The 18,217-nt window shown below is 41.5% G+C and overlaps 1 protein-coding gene and 1 pseudogene across 1 annotated transcript in view; one reads left to right on the top strand and one right to left on the bottom strand.

The window, feature by feature from the left end:
- The window catches only part of LUZP1 (leucine zipper protein 1), an 80,133-nt gene that overhangs the window by 24,800 nt on the left and 37,116 nt on the right, over positions 1-18,217 (bottom strand). The window lies entirely within an intron of this gene.
- On the top strand, positions 15,205-15,916 carry LOC102260645 (annotated as a pseudogene).

Genomic DNA, 18,217 nt, shown 5'->3' with positions numbered 1-18,217 from the left:
TTAGTTCTCTCTCTCCCACATATATACTTTTAAAAAGACTCAGTCTAAATAGAATTAAGTGTGATTACTATTCAAACAGCTTCAGAAGTGGCCCACAGACCTGTCCTGCCCTCACCCATCACCTCTTTCCCTCTCTCCACCAACCTTAAACGCACACACACATAATTTACTCCGCATTGACTATAACTTCTCCCACATACAAATTCTGAACTCTAAGAAGTGGCCAGATTTGTGTGTATCTTCACTAAGGTCTCTGCAGCCCTAACAGTGAAAGCAGCACTCCTACTGACAGCTACTGCCCCCACCACCTACTGCTGAATTTGCTGGCATATTACTAAGATCCAGGGGGCTATCCCCCTCAAACAGGATAAAATGCACTGCCAAAAATCAAACAGGAACTCTGGGTGATCCTAATTTGTTTTCAACAGTCTACATTCTCTCCTATTTCTCAGGGGCGGAAACAAGCAGCAAATAATTTCTTTCCTTTGCTTCTGAATGACTTTTACTTCTTGCATCCTCAGCGTGCTAGCCTTCTGTCCCCAGAAACAAGAGGATGACTGTCAACATCCTCAAACTCTTTAGTGCTGCCCCTTCAGAGAGCTTTCCACCCAGAGAGATCCACCCACATCACTTCCCTCAGGCAATTTCTCTGTGCTTGTTCCTGTTGGTGGTGAGAGTGGTGTGCATGTTTCTATCTGTGGAGAAGAGATGAAAGGACCCTTACAGATAAGGAGAGCCCAATGCCTCATTTTCCAGAGAAGAAAGTGAGTCCCAGAGAGGAAAAGAGAAAAGACTTACTTGCCCAAGGTTGCAAAGCAAGTTAAAGTGAATGTGATTGAATCCACCTGAGATAATTAACAAACCACACTGAAGAAATGCATCAGTCCATCATTTGACTGCTGAAGATTAAAGCTTTCTTAAATATGTATCACTTTTGCTCCCAAAACACTTTGATAATAGATAAAAATGCTAGTACAGAGTTCTACTTCCAATATTATCTTCCCACAGATAGCAACTATAAACTCTGGATAAAAATTTTAAACAACTATCTGAAGTTCCAATTTAATAAAAACAAACCCTAGGTTGCTGGTTTGATCCCCAGTCGGGGCACATACAGGGGTCAACTGGTGAATGCATGAATAGGTGCAGCAACAGGTTGATGTTTCTCTCCCCCCTCCTCTTCCTCTCTCTCTAAAATCAATCAACAAATAAAAATTTAAGAAAAATAAAAACCTAGGCTGTCCAGAGGAACCAAAGACAGAGCCCAGAACAGCCAGAGATGATGATAAGGGAGAGCCACAAAAGGAAAATCTAGGTTCTATGTATAAATTCTGCCCAAATTTCTAGCTGACCCCTGAACCGTATATGCACAGGGCAGAATCCAAGGACCTCAGCAAAGGATAAAAGAACTAGACTGAGATTTGAACTGCCACCCCCCACAGGTAAGACAGGGTTTGCGATTATAACCAAGTTAACTACCTACTAAAATCAACAGAAACCAGAGTCTCCATAATATAACATTCACATTCATTTATGTTCAGATAGAAACCCAAATTACATAAAGAACTAGCAATTAAACTCCTCTGCAGGAGAAAAGACAATCAGCAGAGGGCAAGTCCAAGATGACCCAGATGTTGGAATTATCAGACAAGGATACTTAAGCAGCTATTATAACTCAGCAAAGAAATTTAAAAATTTTTAAAGTGGCAATTATAGAACAGAAATGCAGTACCTGAAATTTAAAAAATTCACTGAATGAGCTTAAGAACAGAATGTAATTGATAGAGAAAAGAGTCACTGAAACTTGCAAATGAATCAATAGATATTATCTGAACTGAAATAACTCTGGGTCATCTGCAGTCTCTAGAACCACCACCCTTAAGGCCCTTCAGCTGAGTGTCCTCAATGATAACTTTACTTGCTGGTAACAGAAAATCTGATCTCAGAGAGAACCAGAATGACTAGGGATCACAGAGAAACCATTACCTGCAATTCTGTTGGACTGGCCACCCCTCATCTACTAATTAACCTCGAGGCATCCAGATATAAGCACAGAACAAAGTGTAAAGGTGAAAAATGAGAGGGTAGGATAAAAGTTTAAATCCGAACTAATCATAATATCCGAAGTCCTAGAAATCAAATCTAGTGCCCATTGTGTATACTGAGAAGCAGGAAATAGTTGTTTTTTCCCCTATAATTGCTGAGGTAGCATCCTCAGGGTTGTTCAGGAAAAAATCCAGAGGGATTTTAAAGTTTTTTTCTGCCCTATACTGTCTCTTCACCCAAAAGCCAACCTGGTAAACAGGCTGATGGCAGGAAGGGGTGGGACCAAGCAATCATTGGGTCTGGGCCTGAAGAGTGCAGCCGCTTGGTGAGAGCCAACCAGGTCACCAGGTTGGTAAAAGCAGATCATCTGAATGCCATCGCTGACCAGCTTCCACACTCAAGTCACTTCATGTTGGAGTTCAGAACACTCCAGGTAAAGGCGGAGGAAGAAACAAGCTGCAGAAGATGTCCATTTCTAGAAGCCCCATCTTTTTCTTATCTCCCACCTCCCACCCCACCTGCCCACAATGGAAGAGGATCCAGAGCAAGTGATCTTTTCTGACTAAAGTGGAGAAAATAAGAGGTACCCCCTAAGTGTAAAAAAAACTTGAACCAGGAGTTCTGCCACTAACATACTGTCAGACCTCAGGAAAAGTCTTTTTTTTTTTTTTTTTAATGCTCTCTGGGTCTCAGCTCAACTCCAGAGGTTCCCCCAGAGGAGTACGGGGTCCCAGCCCCACACTGGGCTCCCCAGCCAAGGGTTCCAGTGCTGGGAAGAGAAGTCCCCTTAACTTCTGGCTGTGAAAACCAGCAAAGACTGTGGCTGAGTAAGACGGATAGCTGCTGGAGTCCCAGGTGTTCCTCTTAAAGGGCCTGTTCGTGGACTTACTTGGACTCACTCTGAGCTCCAGCACTGGGGACAGCAGCTCCAAAGGTGCCAGGGACATATGGGGAGAAACTGAACTGTCTGGCTTTGAGATAAGGGCTGGAGGGGCAACTTTCTCCCAGACAGAAGTGTTGGCACAAGCCATTGTTCCTTTGCTGAGCCTTCACCCCAAGGAACTGGCAGGCAGGTGCCATATCTGAGTCTCCATGAACATGGCTAAACGCTCTTTGCCCTGCCCCGCCCCCTACTGATTTCCTGAGACCCCACCCAAACTGTATGAACCCAAAGAGACCTACACCAAGACACATCATAATTAAAATGGCAGAGGTTAAAGAGAGAACCATAAAAGCATCAAGAGAAAATCAGTTAGCTATCTACCAGGGAGTTCCATAAGACGGTCAGCTGATTTCTCAACAGGAATTTTGCAGACCAGAAGGGACTAGCACAAAATATTCAAAGTGATGCAAAGCAACAACCCACGACCAAAAATACTCTACTCAGCAAAGCTATCACTGAGAATCAAAGGACACATAAAGAGCTTCCCAGACAAGAAAAAGCTAAAGGAGTTCATCACCACCAAGCCAGTATTACAAGAAATGTTACAGGGACTTCTTTAAGAAGAAAAAAGTAATAATAAATATGAATAATAAAATGGCAATAAACACATATCTATCAACAATTACTTTAAATGCAAATGGATTAAATGCTCCAATAAAAAGACAGAGGTGGCTGACCCTGGTCGGTGTGGCTCAGTTGGCTAGGCGTTGTCCCATGCACGAAAAGGTTGCAGGCTTGATCCCTGGTAGGGTGCGTGCAGAAGGCAGCTGATAGATGTTTCTCTTTCTTCCTCTCTCTTTCCCTTCCCCTCTCTAAAGATCAATGAAAATGTCCTCTAGTGAAGATTTTTTTAAAAGGCAGATACTCTTATCTGCCCTCCCCCACCACCATATGACAGATGAGCAGGCAGACTAAGAGACTTGTGACCTTTTTAGGAAACTAGAAACAGAGACAGGACTAGAATCCAGTAATCCCATCTCTAAACGTCAGGGTTTTTTCACCTTACCTAACAAAGAACCAAGAGTATAAGCAAGACTGGAATTGGAAGGAAAGGGTTTAAGAACTTTCAAGCACCTTGGAATGGAAGCACTATTAATAAACAGTTGAAAAAATGAAAAAATAAACAATTGATAAGACTAACTTTTGATTAGGGTATCAATTAAAAGAAGGCTCTCAAGGACCGCTACCTGGCTCTACTGTTTCTTTTCCTAACAAGTAGTCTATAACTGAGACTAGGCTTCCTTGCGCTTGGCCCAAGGTAAACATCACCTAAGGAATTATCTCTCAGATCTTACCCTAAAGAAAGCCAGTCCTGATCCACAGCCCAGACATCACAAATCGAACGTAAGACTGATGAGTAGTTTATTCATTCATTCAAATATTGACTGCCTGAAATGCATCACGCTTTGAGGTTAAACACGGGATAAAACAATAAGTAGAAAGACCTGTCTTTGTGGCATTTGCTGTATAGTACACAACAGAAAAACCAGCCAATATAAAGTACCTCTCAACCTCTAAAATATCACCCTGGTTTATGCTCACTTTAGCACTTAACCCTGTCTGATATTTTTTCTATTTGTTTATCGCTTGTCTCCTCCTCCCCACCCCTATCCCCACCTTCTATCTAGCTTATCACTGTATCTCCAGTACCTGGGTGACAATGATCTGAGATGGAGACACAAATTTATGAGTCATGTGCATAGATGTGTGGTTACTAGTGAGGTAGATGAGATCACTCTGGGAGAGTGTCTACTATGAGAGGAGAGGAGGGCCTGGGATAGAACATTTAATAGCTCCAGAAGGGAGGATGAGCCTGTAAAAGCAAGAGTAGGAGGAAGAATAGGACACTGTTATGTCACTGGAGCTAAGAGAAAAGAGAGTTTCTGGAAGGAGTGGTCAAGAGTGTCAGCTTCACTGAGAAAATTAAAGACTTACAATGTCTTTTGAATTCAGCTTCATGGAGGACATCAGTGAACTTACTATGAGGTGTTACAGAGAAATGAGAGGGGCAGAAGCCAGACTGGAGCAGACTAAGTGGAGGGAAACAATGAATACAGACAGCTTTTTAGGAACGTTTGGCTATTTGAAAGCAAAAGTGATGGATCAAAGAGAATGCAGGGCTGAGGAACTCTTCTGTTTTTGTTTAGTGGGGCACTAACATAGAGCTGCAACATGTATGAGTTGCAAGTCCCAGTAGTTTCAAGTCACCCAAAGGTCCCAAACCTTTTTTTCTCACATCCAGCTTAGATTGCCACTTCCCTTGGACTGACTTGTAAAATGCCCAGAGTATCAATCTAGAAGTCTTGTGTTTATACAGAAATCTCCCTTACGACAGTGGAAGGTAAAAATGCCCTTCGATACACTTTCCCTTGAAGCTATCAGGAACAGAATACAGGGCTGTACATACTAGAGGGCCAGAGTCATAAAGGTTTTCTCTTGCCATTTTAATTTCAAAGCACATTTGGGGGGGAGTCATTGTTATTTCTACCCCTAGTAAGAAGTTTCTTTCCATTTTACGACCTCCAGAGCATTTCCCTTTGTGTCTATTCCACACCCCTCTCCTCCCTCCCTGCTACCCAGGTCACATACTATAATGAAAAGAACGCACATGGTCTCAGAAGCCAGGGAATCTGCATTCTGACTAACAGCTTAGGTGATTAAATGTTACCACCTCAGTTTTTCCAAGTGTATATCTATCTATCTATCTATCTATCTAAGCCTAAGCAACCGTTAAAACTGGAACAACCGGTAGCTATGACGCGCACTGACCACCAGGGGGCAGACGCTCAACACAGGAGCTGCCCCATGGTGGTCAGTGTGCTCCCACAGTGGGAGCACCGCTCAGCCAGAAGCCGCTCAGCCAGAAGCCGGGCTCAGGGCTGGCAAGTGCAGCTGCAGCCGAGACAGCACTACTGGGCAGTGGTGGCTGCAGCAGGCACAGCGGGGCCGAAATGAGCAGCAGCAGAGCTGCGCCCGGCCCTGGCTGGGGCTCCTCCCCAGCTGCCAGCTGCCTGCCGCTTCAGCACTGCTATATCCCCCTGAGGGGTCGCGGATTGTGAGAGGGTGCAGGCCAGGCTGAGGGACCCAGCTTTGCACAAATCCATGCACCGGGCCTCCAGTAGAGATTATAATATCTTCATGAGTCTGATATAAGGATTATATGAATATATACATAAAAATTTGTTTCTGAAAATTTTGTGTATTATACTGTAAGATATATCTCAATAAATGTATAAACAAATATGGAAGAAGAAAATCAGAACCTTAGTTATCAGTATTTTATAAAAGTACTAGAAGCCATTCTAATGTACAGCCAATGCTAAGAACCACTCTTCTACCTCAACAAGCTCAAACTTAAGACTCCCAGGTCTTCCTACAATAGTAACTATGAGATAAGGTAATAAGAACAGATGCTTGAAAAGATGGTGGAGCAGCCCAGCTTGTATGGCTTAGTGGGTGAGTATTGACCCATGAACCAAAAGGTCACTGGTTCGATTCCCAGTCAGGGCACATGCATGGGTTGTGGGCTCAATCCTAGTGGGGGGCGTGCAGGAGGCAGCCAATCTATGATGTTTTTCTCTCATCAATGTTTCTATCCCTCTATTCCTCTCCCTTCTTCTCACTCTAAAAATCAATAAAAAACCATTAAAAAAAAAAAAAAAAAAGATGGTGGAGCAGGAAGAGAGGCACCTCTTTGAAATGAGTAAGGATCCAGGGCAAGAAGGAAAGTCAAGATCAGTGCTGATGGAACTAAGAACATAGCTGAAAGAGACAGTGAGTAGTATGACAACTCAGATTTCAGTTCTAGCTTTACTACTGACTAGCTATGGTCATGACGTCAGGCAAACTGCTTCAGTTCTCCAGGCCTCACAGCTTGTAAACAAGATCTCTCAGTGTGTAAACAAAGTGTGGAGAGGAAGTTGAGAGGAATCAAGTAAGAACAGGCCCTTTTGAAAGAGCACACCACTTATTCTGCAGTATAATTATCTACTTATTTATCTCCCCTCACAAACCTTGAGCTCTTAAGTGGTCAAGATTATGTATTTCATCTATGAATCCAAGCATATGCATAGAATGTGGCATAGTTCAGTAAATGTTCAATGACTAAATAGTTGAAAATTATGAGAAGTGCCATATTTATGTTCTATAAGAATACATATACTTATATCTATAATAATAAAAGCGTACTATGCAAATTGACCGAGCAGCAGAACAGCAGAATGACTGTCTAGACAACCTTCTGGACAAAGCTGGGGCTGCGAGGGCCAAGGCAGCCGGGGCTGCGAGGGCCTACTCTTGCACAAATTTCATGCATCAGGCCTCTAGTAGATTTATAAGAAAGAATTCATCTCCCACATGTATACCCCTTTCAAATAACATTGAAAAATACTATTTTCCTACTAACACCAACTAAAGGAAGTCCAGAATCATCAAAAAGACTCCTTAGAATGTCCTACTGGAAGCCTCAAAAGTCCATGCCTCCTCCTCCTCCCTAAATAATATACCTCTCATAATAGTATCTAATGCTTATATATTATTTCATAGTACAAAGTGCTTTCACTACCATACTCTCGACTCATCCTCACAACAATTCTATGAGGGGGTATTATCAAATCATTTTATATGTAAAGAAACTGAGGCTCGTATTTTAAATAATTTGCTGACCTACAGCAATGCTACAAGTAATTAAACGAGAACTTCCACTTTCATTTGTAGCCTCTTTCTTCAGTGCCCAGGAGGAGAAACAGGAACATTACCACTACCCCTCCCCTAGGCCTCCACAAGAGATGAATTAGTCACTGTTTTTGCTTCATTGGTCTATTAAATTTTCCTGGTTCCCATGAAAATCAGTTATACAGATTATTTAAGCAAAAAAATAAGGTCAGCCCAAGAAGAAAAATCCCAAAACTATGAACAGCCACATTCAAAAGCTGCTGGCTAACATACTTGTGTATAAAGCTAAAGAAATAAAAGCAAAACTTGCTCTAACAGGGAGCTATAAACCTTACTGACCAAGTAACACTTAGGTAGTTAGTTATGCACAGCTGACTTAGTTTGTACTTGTTTTTATTTTTTCTTCAATAATTTGTACTGTTTATTGCAGTGATGGCGAACCTATGACACGCGTGTCAGAGGTGACACGCGAACTCATTTTTTTGGTTGATTTTTCTTTGTTAAGTGGCATTTAAATATATAAAATAAATATCAAAAATATAAGTCTTTGTTTTACTATGGATTGCAAATATAAAAAAATTTCTATATGTGACACGGCACCAGAGTTAAGTTAGGGTTTTTCAAAATGCTGACACGCCGAGCTCAAAAGGTTCGCCATCACTGGTCTATTGTTTTCCCCACACCATTACAAAATCTGCAACGGTCACATCTTAGGAAGGTCTATCTCCTGTAAATGCATATATAGTACCCAAACTAGAATGGACCACTAGACATGTTTTACTGACCCAGTAATTTATATAAACTGCCTTTCCCAAAATTAAAAATTACAATACTTTAAAAGCAATCAACAAGTTGGCATTCTTCCACAGAATTAACATATATAAAATCTAGAGTCTCTAAGAAACAAACACCAAAGGACACGTAGCACCTACCTTCATGCCAGGCACACATTTGATGGGCACTTAATAAAGGTATGCCGAATGGATAACTGAGAGCTTAAAATCCAATAAACATCACTTAAGGCAGAGTAAAATAACCAAGAACCAAGAGATGGGTAGAGAATGCCAAGTGAATTGGAAAAACAGCCAATCAGAGTATAAGGCAGTTCCACCCAAAGTCATGCGTGGTGTCCCAAAAGGGAACACTGGATTTAAGCACCTCATTACACCAACAGCAGAGACCTATAGCCCAAGTGCATGCACTAAGGCAGGGGTCTACCATACAGGTTCTCTCTCATCCATGAGCATCTCAAGCAGCAGCAGCTCACGCCTTTCCCCCAAGTACTCCACACTACCAACCAATGCTCTGAGGCCCAGCCACAGGGCTGCAGGAGTTAAGCCAAGTAGTACTAAAAGTTTTTTCTGGCACAAGCCTAAACCGATTAGTTTAGGTTACAAACACAACTGCAAGATTCCACTACACTGATGAAATTACTCTTTTTCTGCAAACTAAAAATAACCTATTTATCAAATCAAGAGCATTCCTCAAATATTTTTGTTCTTTCAGCAACTCAAAGTTCCATTTTCTCAAATAGTTCATCTGGAGTGTTTTATTGGATCCAAGTCTCCCCACATCCCCCCAGCTTCCCCACTTCTCATCCTAATCCTATGAACACAGCAAGAGATCTAAATCCTTTTCCTAACTCCAGCTTGTAAAGTTTCTTTTCCAATAACAAACATGGACAAAGCTTTGTGGTTCTTGCTTTGTGCGAAGCCACAACTGGAAGACCGGCTGAGTTGCAGCAAAGAATAATGAAAAGCAAAATGAAAAAAAATGAAGGACAAGACAGGGCATGATCAGGAAGTCAGCTAAATGCTTTTCGTTCAGGCAGGAATGAAAGGAACCCCACCCACTTAGAATAGGGCATTCGGGTGAATGGTTTCCAGTATAGACAAAGCCAGACTGTACTTTATCACCTTATAATACAGACATCAAGCCTGCTCAGGGAGATTCATAATCAAAGAGCTCTGAGCAGCCTATGAGAATCATTATTCTAAGGTAGAAATGGCAATTTCAAGGTAAACAAACTCCCATAAATTAAACAAGTCAAACCTCAATTGCAGATTTTCTAGTCATAAAGAGTTGAGAGGGGCTCAAATCATACCACTAGGAAGTGGGAGTTCCAAGGAAGCTTGAATTCCTGTCCTCAGTAGCTCTCCCGGCCTGGGGTAAGCCAGCACTCCTTTTCCAAAGGTGGAAACTATGGACTTTGAACTTCCTTATAGTAGTCCCTTGTTATTTGAAATAGCATCAAGAGAATGCCACAATACTGTGCCACCTTATATCAGCAATTTTCAACCTTTTTCATCTTATGACACACATAACTAGTTAGAATTCTGCGGCACACCAAAAAATATTTTTGCTGATCTGACCAAAAAAATAGGTATCATTTTGATTCATTCATACTGGACAGCTATTGTGTTGGCTGTTGTCATTTTTTAATTGACAAACTAAGGGAAATAAACTATTTCCTGACTAAATAGTCAGGTATTGTATGCTTTAAAAATTCCTGTGGCACAATAGTTGAAAATCACTGTCCTGTATAAATCTAACAAAGCATTTGCTAGTCTAGAACAGTTACTTGAGATACACATTAACATACTTCCCACAACTTCCAAGACTTCAATAACTCTTATTTTTAATCGTTTACCGTCTCTTTAAGACAAAACAAAAGAAATAAACAAAAACGTGGCTTATTTATAAAACCCACACTCTCAGAAACATTACTCCTAGAAAAAAAAATTAGCCTGAGACCACCCAAGGCATATTGTGGTAAAAGTTCCAATGCAGAATCTGTGTGTCAGAGCAAACTGCAAGCTGTGGCCATTCCCAGGTTCATGAAATCAAAGAGAATCAGAGCTAGAGAGATCCCTGGATCAATTATCTTCCAGTCCAGCCTTTCATTTTAAAGATGGGGGAAATAAGGCCCAAAGAGATGAAACGGAGGCTTAAAGCAAAATTGGGCCTATGACTTAGAATCTAAACTCCCAACTCAAGCCTCTTCTGCCACACTATACCTCTTGTAAGACTAAGTTTAAGGAAAAGGAAAGAAAAGGAAGTAAATACGTGTACAAGAAAGTTTATTCTTGTATTGTTATTTATTGTATTATTTTCCATACGAACAACTGTAAACCTACTTTTGCCCCACTCAGTACTTGGTGCCAAGCCAAAAAGACCTGCTGCTTTGCAGTGTGCAAAGAGTCTGCTGCTTTGCAGTGTGACTCGGGGCCAGTTACTGTTCCTCTCATCTGCCTTAATTTCAAGAGTTCTCTTAAATTTTACCTAAGTTTTACTAAAAGTAAGATATAAATTGCCATTCATACCCTAACAGGGCCGCCCAATCACTGGAAAGGCAAAGTCAAAAACAACCAACAGCATGGAATGACTACAAGAAACCCTTGAACAGAAACGATAACATCTTTTGGGAGAAAGGGAAACATTTTATCTTATTTTCTTCTTTTTTTAAAAAAAGCATTTTTTAAATTTATTGATTTTAGAGAGAGGAAGAGAGAGAATATCGATTTGTTGTTCCACTCATTTATGCATTCATTAGTTGATTATTATATGTGTGCCCTGACCAGGGATCGAACCTGCAACCTTGGCATATTGGACCAACACTAACCAACTGAGCTACCTGGCCAGAGCCGAAAGGGGCACATCTTTTTAAATATGTATATATATGTGTGCATGTGTGTGTATATGTATGTGTGTGTATGGATGTGTATATCTAATCTAATAAAAGACAAACATGCAAATTGACCATACCTTCGCTATGCCTTAAGCCACACCCACCAGCCAATCAGAGCAACTATATGCAAATTAACCCAACCAAGATGGCGGCCGGCAGCCACGGAGCTGAAGCGAGCAGGAGGCTTGGTTGCTCCAGTGATGGAGGAAGCCAAGCTTCCCAGCCGGCTCTTGAGCTCCACTGAAGGCAACAAAGTTTCAATTATAGAAGGTAAATAAATCCCAGAAAAAGAAAAAAAGGAGAGGCTGGGAGCTTCCGTCGCCTGGGGGCTTGGCCAGCCTGAAAACGGCCCTCAGCCCCTCACCCAGAATGGCCAGGCACCCCAGTGGGGACACCCCACCCTAAAGGGGGTGTGGTGTGACCAGCCTGCAAACAGCCATCAGCCCCTCACCCAGGCTGGCCAAACCTCCATGGGTGAGGGTCCCCACTGGGGGGAGGCTTGACCAGCCTTGCAAATAGCCATCAGCCCCTCACCCAGGCTGGCCAGGCACCCCAGTGGGGACCCCCACAATGAAGGGGGTGTGATCAGCTGCAAACAGCCATCAGCCCTCACCCAGGCTGGCCAGGCACCCCAGCGGGACCCCCACCCTGATCCAGGATACCCTTCAGGGCAAACCAGCCAGCCTCCACCCATGCACCAGGCCTCTATCCTATATAATAAAAGGGTAATATGCAAATTGACCCTAACAGCAGAACCACTGGGAATGACTGGTCACTATGACACACACTGACCACCAGGGGGCAGACTCTCAATGCAGGAGCTGCCCCCTGGTGGTCAGTGCACTCCCACAGGGGGAGCTCTGCTCAGCCACAAGCCAGGCTGATGGCTGCCAGTACTGCGGTGGTGGTAGGAGCCTCTCCCGCCTCCTCAGCAGCGCTAAGGATGTCCGACTGCAGCTTAGGCCTGCTCTCCACTGGCAAGTGGACATCCCCCAAGGGCTCCTGGGCTGCCAGAGTGATGTCTGACTGCCAGCTTAGGCCCAATTCCCCAGGGAGCGGGCCTAAACAAGCAGGTGGTCATCCCCCAAGGGGTCCCAGACAGCGAGAGGGCACAGGCCAGGTTGAGGGACCCCCTCCGAGTGCACAAATTTTTGTGCACCGGGCCTCTAGTGTGTGTGTGTGTATGTATATTTTAGAGAGAGGAAGGAAGGAAAGGGAGTAAGAGAAATATCCATATAAGAGCAGAATATCAATAGGCTGCCTCCTGCATGCCCCCTACCGGGCATCAGGCCCAACACCAGGACAAGTGCCCTGACCATCAAACCAGCAACCTTTTGGTGCACTGGACAACACCCAACCAACTGACCACACCTGCCAGGGAGAAAAGGGAACTTAAAAAAAAATGACTCAAATGGATGGCCCCATTGAAGGAAACCACATTTCCAGGCTTCATATTCAGGTATGAAGGCCTAGGAGAAAATTTCATTTCTCTGAATTTTGGTTTCTTTAACAGTAAAATAAAAGTATAGACTTTAATTCATTCTAAGGCCCTTTCAGTTTCTAAAAGGTTCAACCTCTTTCCAAGAAAGGAAGACAGTAGCCCTAACAGTACCCAAAAGGCAAGGTACTGAAGTCTTAAGCTTAGCTACTGGCCTGGAGATGGGTCCTGGTAGACAGGCTTCCTGGCTACTAGTCTTCCCACAACCTGACAATGAACATCAGTGGTAACACTAAAATTAAACATGGGGGACACAGTGCATACTTTCTTCAATTGTGTGTCCACTAGAATGTTTAAGGTAACACCTTTAAGGATCTGGTTTGACCATCTGCAGATGGTTTAAATCTGCCATTGCTAGTTGTTTCCATCCCTTTCTTTGCATTGAATTAATATTTATTGATGTCTACTATTAAATATATTAAATACCTCAATATCTTTATTCTGTTTTCTCTTTCATTTAGCATTTTGCATATTAGATTTAAAAACCTATGAAAAAATTTAAAACCTTAAACACAGTAACAAATTTTCAACTAACAGAACGCAAAAAAACTATTGAATATAAGCAAGTTTTTTTCTAAAGCATATCAGTCTATATAGCCAATTCAGCATTCTCCTTTCAGAGGTTGCTCCTTCCCAGGGATGTGGCTGATGGTGAAAATGCAAAATAATAAAAGCAAAGAGAACAATAGTTTCGTTTTCTGCTGACTTATCAACACACCTTAATATGGAAGCTACAGTGTAACAGAGATTAAAGCCAAGAATTAAATCAAGCAAAAGGAAATGCAAGCTCCAATGTAAATTATGAAAAGTAATGAATCTTAAATAAGCAGGTACTTGCCTGCCCATCCACTAAGCCTGGGATAAAAATGATTTCTATCAACAAGATTACAAACAGTAATTTTCAAACTTCAGTATGGATATGGAATAACTTACTAAAATTTGAGGTACCATCCTCAAATATTCTGATTTATTGGACCTGTTGTGGAGCCCATAGATTTACATTTATATTCTGATAGATATAATCCAAGACTATATATTAATTTTCAAAGTACTATGTGTGGTGAGGGGAGAATTGTTAAGTCTCCTGGATACCTAAATGTATATTTTCTGGAGTGGTGTAACCTCTAGTATATGTCCCAAAGATGACATGAAGGCTGATTTTCAACTGTACCAGACCCACTCCATCCCTACAATAGACACTTCAGAATTAATATGGGCTAATTTCAATCATTTAACAAGGAAATCCTATCCTCCACCACCATCTAAAGCAGTGGTTCTCAACCTGTGGGTCGCAACCCCTTTGGGGGTCGAACGACCCTTTCACAGGGGTTGCCTAAATACATCCTGCATATCAGATATTTACATTACGATTCATAACAGTAGCAAAATTACAGTTATGAAGTAGCAACAAAAATAATTTTATGGTTGGGGGTCACCACAACATAAGGAACTGTATTAAAGGGTCACGGCATTAGGAAGGTTGAGAACCACTGCTCTAAAAGCAACTTGGGAAGTCCGTGCTACCTCCACTCTTCCTACCCCTTCTAAAGGGGGGTGAATGGGAAGAGATCAACCAAAGAACTTGTATGTATATATGCATAACCCACGGACACAGACAATAGGGGGGTGAAGGCCTGGGGTGGGGGGACTGGCTATAAGGGGTCAATGGGAGAAAAAAGGGGACATATGTATACTTTCAACAATAAAGATTTAAAAATAAATAAAGGGTTACTTTAAAACCCATCATTTGATGTGCTGGGGGTGGGAATAGCCTGGGAGAGATCAATTGGGGGGGGAAATGAGACATATGTAATACTTTAAACAATAAAGAATTTTAAAATTTTTCTTAAAAAAATCATCATTTGGGCTCTTTTTCTTAGAAAGTCACTCACTGGCTTTATTCTGGGTTCTGTTCATTTGTTACTTCTCAGAGAAGTCTTCCCTATCATCCCTAAGTGAGATCCTCTCTAAAAATAAGCATACACACCCAGCCCCAGCCAGGTGGCTCAATTGATTGGGCATCATCCTGTGCACAAAAATATTGCCAGTTCAATTCCTGGTCAGGGCACATGGCCATGATGCAGCTCAATCCCTGGCAGGGAGTGTGCAGGAGGCAGCCCATCAATCGATGTTTCACTCTCATGAGAATGTTTCTCTAATATCTCTCTCTCTCTCTCTCTCAAAAATTAATTAATTAAAAATATTAAATAAATCAATAAAATAAAAATAAACACCCCGAAAACAAGAGGCTGAGGACTGGCTTAGCAATAAACCAGTTCACGCTGGAGCCCAGCGAGGGAGCGTCTCGGTCAGACCCGGCCGCTCCATGGCACTCTGAGGAAAACCTACTACTAAATGGACGCCGTCTGTCATCATGGGTAAAGGAGACCCCAACAAGCCAGGGGGCAAGATGTCCTCGAATGCCTTCTTCATGCAAACCTGCCGGGAAGAGCACAGAAGAAACATCCCAACTCTTCCATCAATTTTTCCAAATTCTCCAAGAAATGTTCAGAGAGATGGAAGACCATGTCTGCAAAGGAAAAGTCAAAGTTCGAAGATATGGCAAAGAGTGACAAAGCTCGCTATGACCGGGAGATGAAAAATTATGTTCTCCCCAAAGGTGACAAGAAAGGAAAGAAAAAAGATCCCAATGCTCCTAAAAGGCTTCCATCAGCCTTCTTCCTGTTTTGCTCTGAACATTGCCCAAAAATCAAAAGTGAACACCCTGGTTTATCCATTGGGGATACTCGGGGATACTGCAAAAAAATTGGGTGAAATGTGGTCTGAACAATCAGCCAAAGATAAGCAACCATATGAACAAAAAGCAGCTAAGCTAAAGGAGAAATATGAAAAGGATATTGCTGCATACCGTGCCAAGGGCAAAAGTGAAGTGGGAAAGAAGGGCCCTGGCAGGCCAACTGGCTCAAAGAAGAAAAACGAACCAGAAGATGAGGAGGAGGAGGAAGAGGAAGATGATGATGATGAAGAGGAGGATGAAGATGAAGAATAAAGGCTGTCCTGTAATGATGTGTGTGGAGTATGTGTGTGTGCTCTCAGGCAATTGTTTTGCTAAGAATGTGAATTCAGCCCTAGCTGGTTTGGCTCAGTGGAAAGAGCATCAGCCTGCAGACTGAAGGGTCTTGGGTTCAATTCCAGTCAAGGGCACATGCAGGCTCCATCCCCAGTAGGGGGAGTGCAGGAGGCCGCCAATCAATGATTCTTTCTCATCATTGATGTTTCTCTCTCTCTCTCTCTCTCTCTCTCTCTCTCTCTCTCTCTCTCTTTCTCTCTCTCCCCTCCCTCCCTCCCTCTCCATTCCTCTTTGAATCAACCAATATATTTCTTTTTGTAAAAAGAATGTGAATTCAAGTGCAGCTCAATATTAGCTTCCGTATAAAAACTGTACAGATTTTTGTATAGCTGATAAGATTCTTTGTAGAGAAAATACTTTTATAAAAATGCAGGTTGTAGCTTTTTGAGGGGCTACTACATATAGTTAGATTTTAAGGCTTCTGATGTTAAATGTTTCTAAATACTTAATGGTTTCTTTAATTTCTTGTGTATGGCAGCACAGCAAACTCATAGGAATTAGTATCAATAGTAAATTTTGGGTTTTCTAGATTGTTGCATTTTGTGTGTTTTTTATTTTGTAATAAAATTATGTATATTAAACAAATAAAAAATAAAACCTTCTGTAACGTGCTACTTGCTTCTCCTGTTTTATTTCTCTCATGGTACTTAGCCTTACCTGAGAGTCACTGTATTTTATATTTATTTGCACTCTCCCTCACTAGAATGTAAGCTCTACAATATCAGAAAAAAAGGCTTTCCACCACTACCACTATATACCTAGCACCCAGAACCATACCTAGCATGTAGTAGGTGCTCCATAAATGTTTACAGGTGAATAAAGCACTACCTTCAACAAACAAAATAAGTTCATCTTTTCATCCTATCCTATTCAGTTCACCTGCCACACTCACTGTCATCGAACATTTCACCCTGGGTGGCAAGTCTTCCTTTTGATGGTTACATCATTCAGGAAACTGAATCTAGGTGCCAAACCCAGAGAGGCACCCTGCCACCTGATTTCACTACTTGTGGTAACCTGAGATTCTCCCCTCTCAACTAAACTGCAATAGAGGTTTAAAGGTACATCCTACAAATGTTTCCAAATGACTTATACATACTGTATAGGAATGACTTGGCTTCTACTATGTGAGGAGTCAAATACAATGTTGGCAAACACCAGTGTGAGAACTGCAAGTTTCAACAAAAGCAGAACATAGTATGTTGGCAGCCACTATCACTTCACTCTATTCTGTATCAAGTCAGCCAAACATTTTCTGTCAAGACTCGGCTAACTCTCACCACACACAAATATTTGTCTATTCATTTGCTTATCACAATAATATCTTATAAAGCACATACTATGCCATATATATATATAATCACCCTAATCCTCAAAACAGTTCTTCCTACAAGATAGGTATTATTATCTCCTTTTTATAGATGAGGAATTTAAAGCTCCAAGAAGTAATTTGTAAGTAATAAATAAATAGCAGGCTGGGATTCAAACTCAGGTCTACTGGAGTTTAAATTCTTGCTTTTTTTCATTGTAACACTTTCATTCCTAAGGCTCCCCCCACCTCCCATCGCCTGTGCTACATCTGCCATACAAGACACCTGATAAATGTTAACTGATTCCAAGAGAGTTAAATAAGATATTTTATTTCAAACACAAGAATCTGCCTAAGATGAAATTCTTTAGTCCAACTTTAGTTTTAAAACAAAAAATCAAGTTCACTCAACTCCCTTTGAATAAATAGTATTCGAAAATATAGCATTTTCAGTTTAAAAAAAAAAATACTGGGTTCATTCCAAAATGGAACCTATCAAAACATAATGTATTACTATGGAAATCTGGATATAAAGCAAGTGAAACCACAAAAGCAGTGTTGTTTAATACACCAAGAGGTGGACATGAAGTAAAATCTGAACTCAAGTTGCAGCTCTAAAATAGTTCTTGCCTCCCCAACTAACAATGGTACCCTAAAAATCAAATGTAATAATGCCTTTAAAAACACTTCATAAACTGTAAAGTGTTATACAAAGGTAATTAATAGTGTAATTTGAACCTTGATGACAGAATAAAAGCCTCATGCAGGGGTGGGCAACCCCTGGCACATGTGCCAAACATGGCATGCCAGTAACTTTTGCTGGCATGCAAAACCCTCTCTTATAATCTTCCATTTACAATTCTTTTCTTAATATCGACTTTTTTATTTTTCAGATAAATTCAGTGTAGGTGCATCTTAGATAAATAAATAATCTACACTAATAAAAGACAAAGATGCTAATTGACCAT

This window comes from Myotis brandtii, unplaced genomic scaffold, assembly GCF_000412655.1.
Source record: "Myotis brandtii unplaced genomic scaffold, ASM41265v1 scaffold456, whole genome shotgun sequence".
Classification (NCBI taxonomy): domain Eukaryota; kingdom Metazoa; phylum Chordata; class Mammalia; order Chiroptera; family Vespertilionidae; genus Myotis; species Myotis brandtii.
This window is presented reverse-complemented; position numbering and strand designations above follow the sequence as displayed.